Genomic DNA, 10,328 nt, shown 5'->3' with positions numbered 1-10,328 from the left:
TTATTGGTAATAAAACAATAAGCAATCAACTAATACATTTTTTGAGTCTCTCTAGGCAACGTTGAAAGTGCACCTACTCGAGATGGGGTTAATAGTCACATATTTCCTGAGCAAGCATGCTTTTCATCTCAGGTGAAAAGGCCTAAAGTAATCACCAATACAGCAATTAAAGCGGCAGAGTCATTTTCCTGGACCCAAAGTACAGTAAAGCTCGTTCCAGCTCCACCAAACGTTCCAGCGCAACTAAAGACAAAAGTCACCTAAAGCACAGCCGCATCAAGTTAACGACTTGCCGAGTCAAAACTCTAACCGTTAACCAACGAGGAAAATAAGACACCAGGCTAAGGCCAGGTTTTATCAGAACATTTCATTTTTTCAGAGACTCAATATTTTTATTCTTTAGAGTGTGTTAAGTTAGAAATTTAAGGTGTATATAGAATTGAGACTTGATGGGAGGATTGGTTTCCTGGAAGCGTGGCTTGTGAAAGCTCTTGTATGTGTTTTGGCAGTACTCTTCACACTCTATGTATGTGTCATGTGCAGCAAAACTTTGATCCAGAAGTGTGTTGCACCTCCACCGAAAGGAGGGGGTCACCCAGGGGCGTGTGTCAGCCACAAGGAAAGGATCATAAGTCAGCCATGTTGACCATCGCAGACATCGTATGTTCTGATATTCTGAGTGAATGATGTATACAATGCGTGCAGGGTGAGGATCATGCATTCGCTTCCACAGATACCAAACCCCCTCAATTCTCAGTAATAGAATGTTGTGATGATTCTGAAAATATGATGATAGAGATAGATGAAATTTCTTTTATCTAGCAACTGCATATCCAAAGAAAGGTTGCTTGCATAAAATAACGTTTTTAGTATTATGTGTATAATTTCTGTATTTTCCCAATTTTTTAAGGGAACCTCTTTAAAGGGTGTATCACACACTAGGAACAAGAATCAATTTATGGGTGAAGTGTCTCCACCAACTAATGAAACCTGTGTAAAAATGTATGTTTAGTCAGATAACAATTTACAGGAAGGATCTAGCCTTAATTTTGCAGTTTTTAATTTCATCATTAAACCAAGAACAGGTTCAGATTAGCCTTATGGCCTTACAAAACAGAATTGCTTTAGACTATGTTTTAGCTTCAAAAGGAGGGGTATGTGTTTGATTAAAGACAATGTTGTGTTTTTATTCCAGATCAGTGTAGCAATGTGCAGCATGAACTAGATGAAATACAAGATTCAAAAGAGGGTTACAAAGGGAAGTGACAGATTATCACCCTTGGGGTTAGGTGAATGGCTTAGATCACTTGGAGCAAAAACGTTTGAATGCTTGGATGTGTGGGAGTGTTACTTGTTATATGTGTGTGTCACGTGTTGCAAAGGTATGATCAACACAGGTGTGCGACCCCCTCCCCCATTCGGATGCCACTCTTTACAGATGCCAGAAAACAGCAGTACCGTGAAGAAAGAAGATGCCGACCACAGTTATTCAATTCATCAAAAGACATATTGGCCGCAGCGCCTTACGAGACTATGACAGTGAAGGGCACGCACCTTTGTCCTCTGAGTTATCCCTGGACTATCATCATTAACTTAATTCTCAAAAGCTATGTTTTAAGAATAAAAAGGAGGGAGTGACAAAGTGAGAATTTGACGTAAGGGGAGGGTCTGACATAACAGCACTGGGATCTATGCAACCATTTTAAGTCAGCATCCATCTTAGGTTTTGTCTGAGTGAACGGGTTATGAGATGGACGTTTTTGAATGAGGTTTTTGCTTTCAACTTTCAAGTGAGAATAAACCAAGCAGCTAACTGAAAAACCTTGAGCAAAGTGCCAATGTTATGAAAAAGGCCAGACTGATAGGGATGGGTTCTGTATGTAGAGAAAAGGTCACCAGCTTAATAAAGTATTATTGCTGAATCATCTCATTTAGACATCCCATAATGTCATCAACTCAATGTATTCGTGTGCATAATTTGTTTACCTTTTACGCTTACGTAGTGACGACACGCAACCTTGTATAGGGGGCGTGGGTTTAGTATTTTGTGTATAAATAAGGCCTGTATGCACCATGTCTTTGGGAGGGTTTTATTTTGAAACTCTCCTCTGCGTGTGCACCGCACAAGCAATAAACTTATTTGTCTATTCTGCAAAATATAACCTCAGACTCGTGTTGTTATTTCACAGAGCTTTTATCAGTTGACTTCCAATGAATAATGTATGACATTGAATGTGAAAGTCTAGGCAATAATACACATATTGTTAGTCTTTTTAGATAGATTTAATGTTATAACACTGCACTAGAATTCTTGGACTCCGGAAGGAATTTATTTTCCCCTTATGAGATATCATTGGATTATATGACTCTGGGTTTTCTTTGTTGCCTACCTCTGTAACAATAAGTAAGTATAGATATAGGATAAAGTATCGGTTGTCTAAATTTAGCATAGGTTGAACTTGCTGGATGTACGTCTTTTTTCAACCTCATCTACTATGTAACTATGTAACTATGTAAAAGGAGTAAAGGGAAAATGATCTAACTTGGATGTCAGAGATTAGAAGAGCAGAGTCGGAGGGCAATTGGGGCAAGAAGAACAAGGACAAAGCAGTTTCCACCAAAGAGTCATCATTTTTATTATTTTGTTTTGTCAAGACCATTTATTGAAATATTGAAGAAAGAGAAGGAGCAGAAGAAAAGTTCCACTGGTAACATGTAGTGCATGGTGTTAATTCTATTTACATGGAAAAAAATAGAAAACTATTTCCTGATTTTTTCAAAATCTCCTAAACCAATAGAAAATGACACTAACTTTAGTTTAAAGAATTAACTAGTGTCTGGTCTTTTACACAAACCCCTCTTAATTATAGTGTAGGGACAAAGGAACATATAGTTTTTGTACTTCTTGCTGAACTGTAATTAAAAGCAATGAAGTGATTGTATTCATAATCATTTTATTCATTCAGGTGAAGATTTGAATGGTTACCAATAATAATTTATATGGCAGATATACTAGCAGAAAGTACATTTGTTCTTAATGAGAATCATTCTGTTTCACAAAAGATTCCATAAAGTTTACATTTGATTAATTTCTTAAAATATTACAGCCGCGGCCCCTTTTATTCTCCAACATCTCCAATTTTTTCCGGGATTTTTTTCCGAATGCCACGCACTTCACCATGTTCATGCCGCATTCTGACTGCATTTATACCGCATTCATGTTGCATTCACACCCGCGGTTGATGCGCGGTTGATGTGTTTATTGATAATGGTTCGGATTTAATTGGTTGCAATTCTTCGAGTATCCGCCAAATGGCAGCTATTCATGAATTGTAATGCGCATGCGCTTCAGTAATGTGTCGACTTGCAGGTGTTTAAAAAATACCACAGTGGTCTATTGTAAATAGGCCTTGAGACTGAAGGAAGAAGTTACAATAATGTATCAATTTAGACTTTTCATATTAAAAAAAGACAAGCACACTTTCTGGTCTGGTTATTGCCCTGAGAATCCCACCATGAGTGCAGAACTGCAGTCCGTGTTCCAAAAACCCGACAGAACGTACGCTTATTTAATATGGGCCGCGATTAATGCAATAGATAATGAGATGGCAACAGTTGTTCAAATTTATCAGTATTTTATTGAAAACTATGACTTTTACAAATTTCCGCCTGATGCTCATGTGTGGAAGCGTGCAATAAGGAAAATGTTATGTAGCGATCCATGTTTTTTTCGTATTGATCCTGATTTTATTGGAGGGTATTGGTGTGTATCACCAGGTTTTTCCCGTATCTATGATCATGGAGATGGCAAAAGGTGAAAGGTTGTGTTAAAACCAACTAAGAAATGTCAGTCGCTGGCAAGCAATGCAACAGCGACAGCTTCCAATAACGGTCCGACCGTCAGTGAATACCTGGTGACCGGCGACCCTTGCTGTCTGTCCCTGCCCGGATACCTGCAGCCTGAGCCAGATTTCACGTACAGTTTCGAGCAAGCTTGCATGTACCTAAGCGATTTCCAGCCTCATCAGCTGACTACAGGTGTAGTAGTCCCGCTGTCACCTGTCAACGACGTGTATGATCAAGAATACCGAACTGGCAGTGGCTCAGCGCCAGCTGATTGGGAAAGTCTATAGTGAGTAATGTTGCTGTATTTTATTCTGTTTTTTTTTTTTTTGAAAATATCAATATGAGTGCGATTCAAAAGTCAAGCGATTCTCCTGTAAGCAATATCATTGGCTGAGCAGCTTCTACAGTAGATACTGCACAATTGCTGAAAAGCTAGGCGAATGCGCATTGGAACCTTCTTGAAACGCATATGCGTGTCATCACATCGACGGTAGGTGCATGCGCATGTGAACAGGAGACGCCCCCCGAGAAAATTATTGGTGGGACTGACTGTGGGAACTTCTTTAGGGGAATGACTGACCATTACAGTAAAACTTTTACTTTTTTTTGTTCCTCAGAAAAGAAAACGTTGTCATCTCATGCGGAAAACGGCAAATGGAGGGATTTCGATGGATAATATCGCTTTGTATTACAATACCTGCACATTGCTGAATCTGAGTAAAAAAAAACATCTACAGTTTAGTGGCCATTGTTATTGATTAGGATAAAATACCTGAAACAGTATGCTGATGTTTTCAGACCGTATACAATACTTTTTTTAAAATATACTGTATAATAAACCCGTAAAAATAAAAAGTATGCATTTATTCTACATGTATTATGTTAGTATGGTTTACAGTCAGCACAACAGTATGGTGTTATTAAAAAAAAATTTATTTATAAAATTTAAAAAACGCAACATCTCCTTTATTAAAGTACAGAAAGTCAAAACATTTACAGTATGATGGTGCACAGAACAGTCAGTCAGGCCTGCACAACTCCAGTCCTCGAGGGCCTCAAACAGGCCCAGTTTTCAGGATAACCTTGAAAACCGGGCCGGTTTGCGGCCCTCGGGTAATGGAATTGTGCAGGTCCTGTGTACAGTAAGGAAAACATTTCTTTATTAATACAAGTTAAAACACGCAACAGCTCCTTTATTAAAGTACAGAGAGTCAAAACATGTACAGCACAACAGTATGGTGTTATTAAAAAAAATTCTTTATTCATAAAATTTAAAAAACGCAAAATTTCCTTTATTAAAGTACAGAAAGTCAAAACATTTACAGTAGGATGGTGTACAGAACTGTCAGACAGGCCTGAACAACTCCAGTCCTCGAGGGCCGCAAACAGGCCCAGTTTTCAGGATAACCTTGAAAACCGGGCCTGTTTGCGGCCCTTGGGTAATGGAATTGTGCAGGTCCTGTGTACAGTAAGGAAAAACATTTCTTTATTAATACAAGTGAAAACACGCAACATCTCCTTTATTAAAGTACAGAGAGTCAAAACATGTACAGCACAACAGTATGTGTTATTAAAAAAAAATTATTTATAAAATTTAAAAAACGCAACATCTCCTTTATTAAAGTACAGAAAGTCAAAACATTTACAGTATGATGGTGCACAGAACTGTTAGTCAGGCCTGCACAACTCCAGTCCTCGAGGGCCACAAACAGGCCCAGTTTTCAGGATAACCTTGAAAACCGGGCCTGTTTGCGGCCCTCGGGTAATGGAATTGTGCATGTCCTGTGTACAGTAAGTGCAACCAAATGACTTGTCCCGGCGCTAATAAACACCTTAATATAATTAAGTGCAATAAACAAATGCAATACTTAAGAGGGATGTGTATCCCAGAAGAACACGCTTCTCCACCTTCCAAGGAATATGTACAGATTCCTTACATGAGTTGATCCACAGGGGGGGGGAGGGAGCGGTATTCTCAGGAACACACCAAGAAATAAAAAATATAAACACAGTGATAGTGCAATATGTTAAGACAAGCGGAGAATGGGTGAATCTTGGCTCTAATGCAATTCCTACTTACAGCATGTAAGATATAAACAGGCAGGGGTCTGACTCTGTCAGGATGACGTCGGTGTGGGGTATACACAGAGAGGGGAACTTGATAGTAGTTAACTTCATGCAGGATAATCTCAAGGTATAACAGCTCAGGTTCACGTAGGATAATATGAAAGAAAGATGGACTATAGTATAGACCATAAAGTACAGATTTTTATCTCATCACGCAAGGTGCACAAACGTACTTACAATAAGTACTTGAAAGGTATTCCCGTAGCAGTTTTGTGAGACAGTAGAGGGCTTTTTGGCGATGGTGTGCTGGCTGGATAGCTTCCCTTCGCTTCCACCTCCCCGTCGCGGTATGGCGTCTGACGTCACTTCCGGCGGCACGGGGGATGACAACCGGTGGGGAGCGGGGGAGATGAATCTCAGCCGATTGCTGGTATAGGCAGCAGACACCTCACACGTCTTCACTTGCAGCAGGGCTATGGTGGACTAAAGGCTTGGCTCAACGCGTTTCGCTGTTCTCTAACAGCTTCCTCAGGAGCAGATGGTGTCCATTGAGAATTGTGGCTGTTATATACCCAAGTTAATTGGTATTTGATTGGAGGACAGGGTGTGTGTACTAATTGATCACAAAGTTAACACACAGGTTGCCACACAAGTGGCACATCACACTGTGGTTCAAAAATAAGGGCAAATACATATAAATAACATTGGTGAATTAAATTTTATTTTATTACAAAAAGAAATATTATATTAAAAAAAGAAAATGTTATATTAAAAAAGGGGGATATTAATTAAAAAAAAAAAAAAAATGTTTAATAAAGAAATATATTTGTGTTTAAAATATATACTGACGAGAGAGAGAAAGAAAAAAACAAACAGGTTAATAAATGTTTATACAGCAATATCCTAAAATTATGTGATTTAAAAATATGTTCTTATAAAAATCTTTAAAGGTTAGTAAGAGGTTATTAAGAAGTTATTAAGAAGGCAAATGCAATGTATATAGTGTAATCAGGATAGAATATAAATTAGAAAATATGCATTAAGTGCATACACACAGAAAAGTGAATAGCAATGCCACCAATGGAATAGAGAAGAATAGAACAAGATTCTCAAAAATACTGTATGTAAAAAAACACGCAACATCTCCTTTATTAAAGTACAGAGAGTCAAAACATGTACAGCACAACAGTATGGTGTTATTAAAAAAAATTCTTTATTCATAAAATTTAAAAATGCAAAATCTCCTTTATTAAAGTACAGAAAGTCAAAACATTTACAGTAGGATGGTGTACAGAACTGTCAGACAGGCCTGCACAACTCCAGTCCTCGAGGGCCGCAAACAGGCCTGGTTTTCAGGATAACCTTGAAAACCGGGCCTGTTTATGGCCCTCCGGGACTGGAATTAGGCAGGTCCTGTGTACAGTAAGTAAAAACATTTCTTAATTAATACAAGTTAATACACGCAACATCTCCTTTTTTAAAATACAGAAAGTCAAAACATTTACAAAAACATTTACAAAAAATAAACAACAGTTGAACAGCCACGCAAATGCGATCCCCACCAGATTGTCCTTCCAGGGCCGATGCCTTGTATGGCGCAAAATGCCATTAATGGAATCTCGAACGATTTTCATTAAAGGCTCTGTTATTGAAAAATAGCGCCGCAATTCCTCCACAATAGTCCTTCTTAAATTTTCAGGATGCACCCTTTTTTCGTGATTTCCTTCGTAGTTCACTTTGTAGACCCACCCGCAGTACACCAAGTAGGACACATGGTGCTTAAAAATTAACATGGCATACTTCTGGGGTAAACCAGCACTCATCACCCTATACTTCTCCCTGAGTGCCGGTTGCAGCTCGCGCAGGATGATGTCGGGCACCGTATCGATGCAAGCGTATGTAGGTTGGGTTCTGGGAGTGGGTGTTCTTCTGTGAGCGGGTGTGCTTGTGGCGGTGCGCGAGGGTAGGTTGTCTGGGAGGAAGCTTTCCTCGTGTCTTGGTCGCCGTGTTGTCTCCTGGCGTGGTCTTGACGGGGTTGTCATGTTAATCTCCTCCTCAACGGCATACATGTACACAAATTCTTCTGGTGGAGGGGGTGCGCTTGGTGTTGGAAGGCGGTCGAAGGTCCCATACATCACATCCATGCCAACCTCCTACTCAAGCGTTGTGGATACAGGGGCATGAACACCGAGCAAATTATCTATCCCCGCTATGTCAGTCTCTATCTTCTCCATCCGTCGATCCATCTTCTCCATCCGTTGATCCATCTTCGGCAACCGCACAGTGTCGCAGTCAAAAGCTACAGCACAGATTGAATATCATAATATCAAGATGGTTTAGGCAGGCTTGTGGAGAAAATAAAAATATTAAATGAGGAGAATTTTTTTTTTTTGGTCACTCACTCTTGAACTTCGCAAGCAAGTAGTGGTGAAGTTACACATGCATGCGCAGTAATCATCAGCTATGTACTGTAGCTCCCATCCCAAAGAGGATTACACGCAGGCACAGAGAGGTGATGCTCGGCTAGGGACGGATTAAAAACACAATGGCAAGCTTTAGAAATGGAATGGCTCTGGAGAGGTGTCTGTCGATAAGAGTTTCAAAGCCTTGTGTTTGTGCATGGGGTAGGGGGGTACAGGGTACAGCTGCATGAAGGATTAGCTGTACTGCAGTTCAAAGAAATGGCATATTTTCAAAAGGCAGGTCATCATAATAATTTGATCCCTACACCCCCAAATACAGTACATAAAAAGCACACAAATCAACCATGTGCAGTCAAACGTAAAATCAAGATGGTTTAGGCAGGCTTGTGGAGAAAATAAAAATAAAAAATCACTCTTGAACTTCGCAAGTAAACAGGAATGTGATTGAAACCACAAAGAAACACATTCAAAGGAATGGTGTGGGAGAGGTATACTGCACTGTAGAGAAGATAAGAAGTTGAAATACCCTTTAGTGCAGTAAATTATCCTGTGTGTATGCGGGGGCGAGTGAGGGGAGAGCGCTGTATATGCCAAAATGTGATACTGTTACAGTACTGTACATGCCTATGCGTTTCAACAATTTTCAAATGAGACATACAGCACTGCAAATGCATGTATATATATGCAAATTTACAATTACTGCGCGCGCACTCGCATACTGTGTACTGACGTAAGTTGAACTGCTAAAGTATTAGACTTCGAAGACAACATCTCGTGAATGCCCCCATGAGTTTTTAGACGGTATTGTAGTATTGCAGAAAGCGATAATAAAATTCTAATATTACGAGCGCAAAAATACCGCAATACACTACGGACAAAAAAAAACAAAATGCATCTGTCCGCGGTTATCAGAGGTTTGCCACTACGGCCGCACGAGGCTAAAGGCAGCCACCACTGTATCTGTAATTATAAAGTGGAAGAATTCCCTTACTCTCACACTAAAGTGCTCACTATCCTTTGTCACCTTAAGTTATTTCTGTAGGGGTAAACCATTTCTCTTCTATTTTATGTTGTGCAAAGTATTGCACACAAATGACCTCTTAGCACTGTGTTGCAGCATAGAGATACTTATCAATAGAAGACAATTGAAATTGAGTGCTTTATTAAACGTTTTTTTACAGCTTGCAGCACCCTAAAATATATAACTTGGAAAATTTTGAAGAATTCAGAGTGTTTTCTTCTTTAGTGTGCCACATATTCCAGTAAGTAAAGATTGCCTTGCCAAGCAGATACAAGCAAATGAAAAGTGCAGTGAAGTTTATAATAAAACTTACCACTGAAAAAGAACAACAAAGCTAGCAGGATTGGAACTTGCACGGGGAAAATCTTATGAATTTTAAATCTATCACCTTAACCACTCGGCCATGACTACATAGCTGATGCCACCAAATTCTGTCAAACAGACGGCTCTTGAGCGGATATGGGTAACACTCACTTTTGAATGATGACAAATATGAACTATCAATATGATGACTATGGCAAAAGTATCAACAAAATAAACATGTCCTGGAAAGAGGTATTCAATATTGTTAATTGACAAAACATAGCAATACCAGGAGCGGGGTATGAACCCACACAGATCCATTGGATTTTAAGTCCAACGCCTTAACCACTCGGCCATCCTGGTGGTAGATTTTGTCATCTGGATAAAATGGACTTCCGCAATGTACAGTAAGTCCTTAAACGTCATATATGAAGAATGAGAACAACATAGCTAAGTGACTGTGCTTTCTGCCACCTTATCACCTGTTCCTGGAAATGCTAGAGTTTTTTTGCAGCAAGATTATGCTGAAAAGGGTTACATATTTACTTTTTGTAAAAGAGTGATCCCATATCATAAATGGACTCAAAATGTCTAGCTTTCTTCTTCTCAGTCAGGGTAAGTGCATTATACATTTATTACAATTTGCGCCTCCTAACCCATCTTTTAAT

General features: G+C 39.3%; 1 non-coding gene across 1 annotated transcript; it reads right to left on the bottom strand.

The window, feature by feature from the left end:
- Nucleotides 1-9,946: 9,946 nt before the first annotated feature.
- Nucleotides 9,947-10,023, bottom strand: TRNAL-UAA (transfer RNA leucine (anticodon UAA)). Its single transcript has one exon. It is a non-coding gene; the product is annotated as a tRNA-Leu (tRNA).
- Between the last annotated feature and the right edge of the window lie 305 nt (nt 10,024-10,328).

The sequence above is a fragment of the Ascaphus truei genome, chromosome 15, assembly GCF_040206685.1.
Source record: "Ascaphus truei isolate aAscTru1 chromosome 15, aAscTru1.hap1, whole genome shotgun sequence".
Classification (NCBI taxonomy): domain Eukaryota; kingdom Metazoa; phylum Chordata; class Amphibia; order Anura; family Ascaphidae; genus Ascaphus; species Ascaphus truei.
Note: the sequence above shows the minus strand (reverse complement) of the source record. Positions and strands in the feature narration are given on the sequence as shown.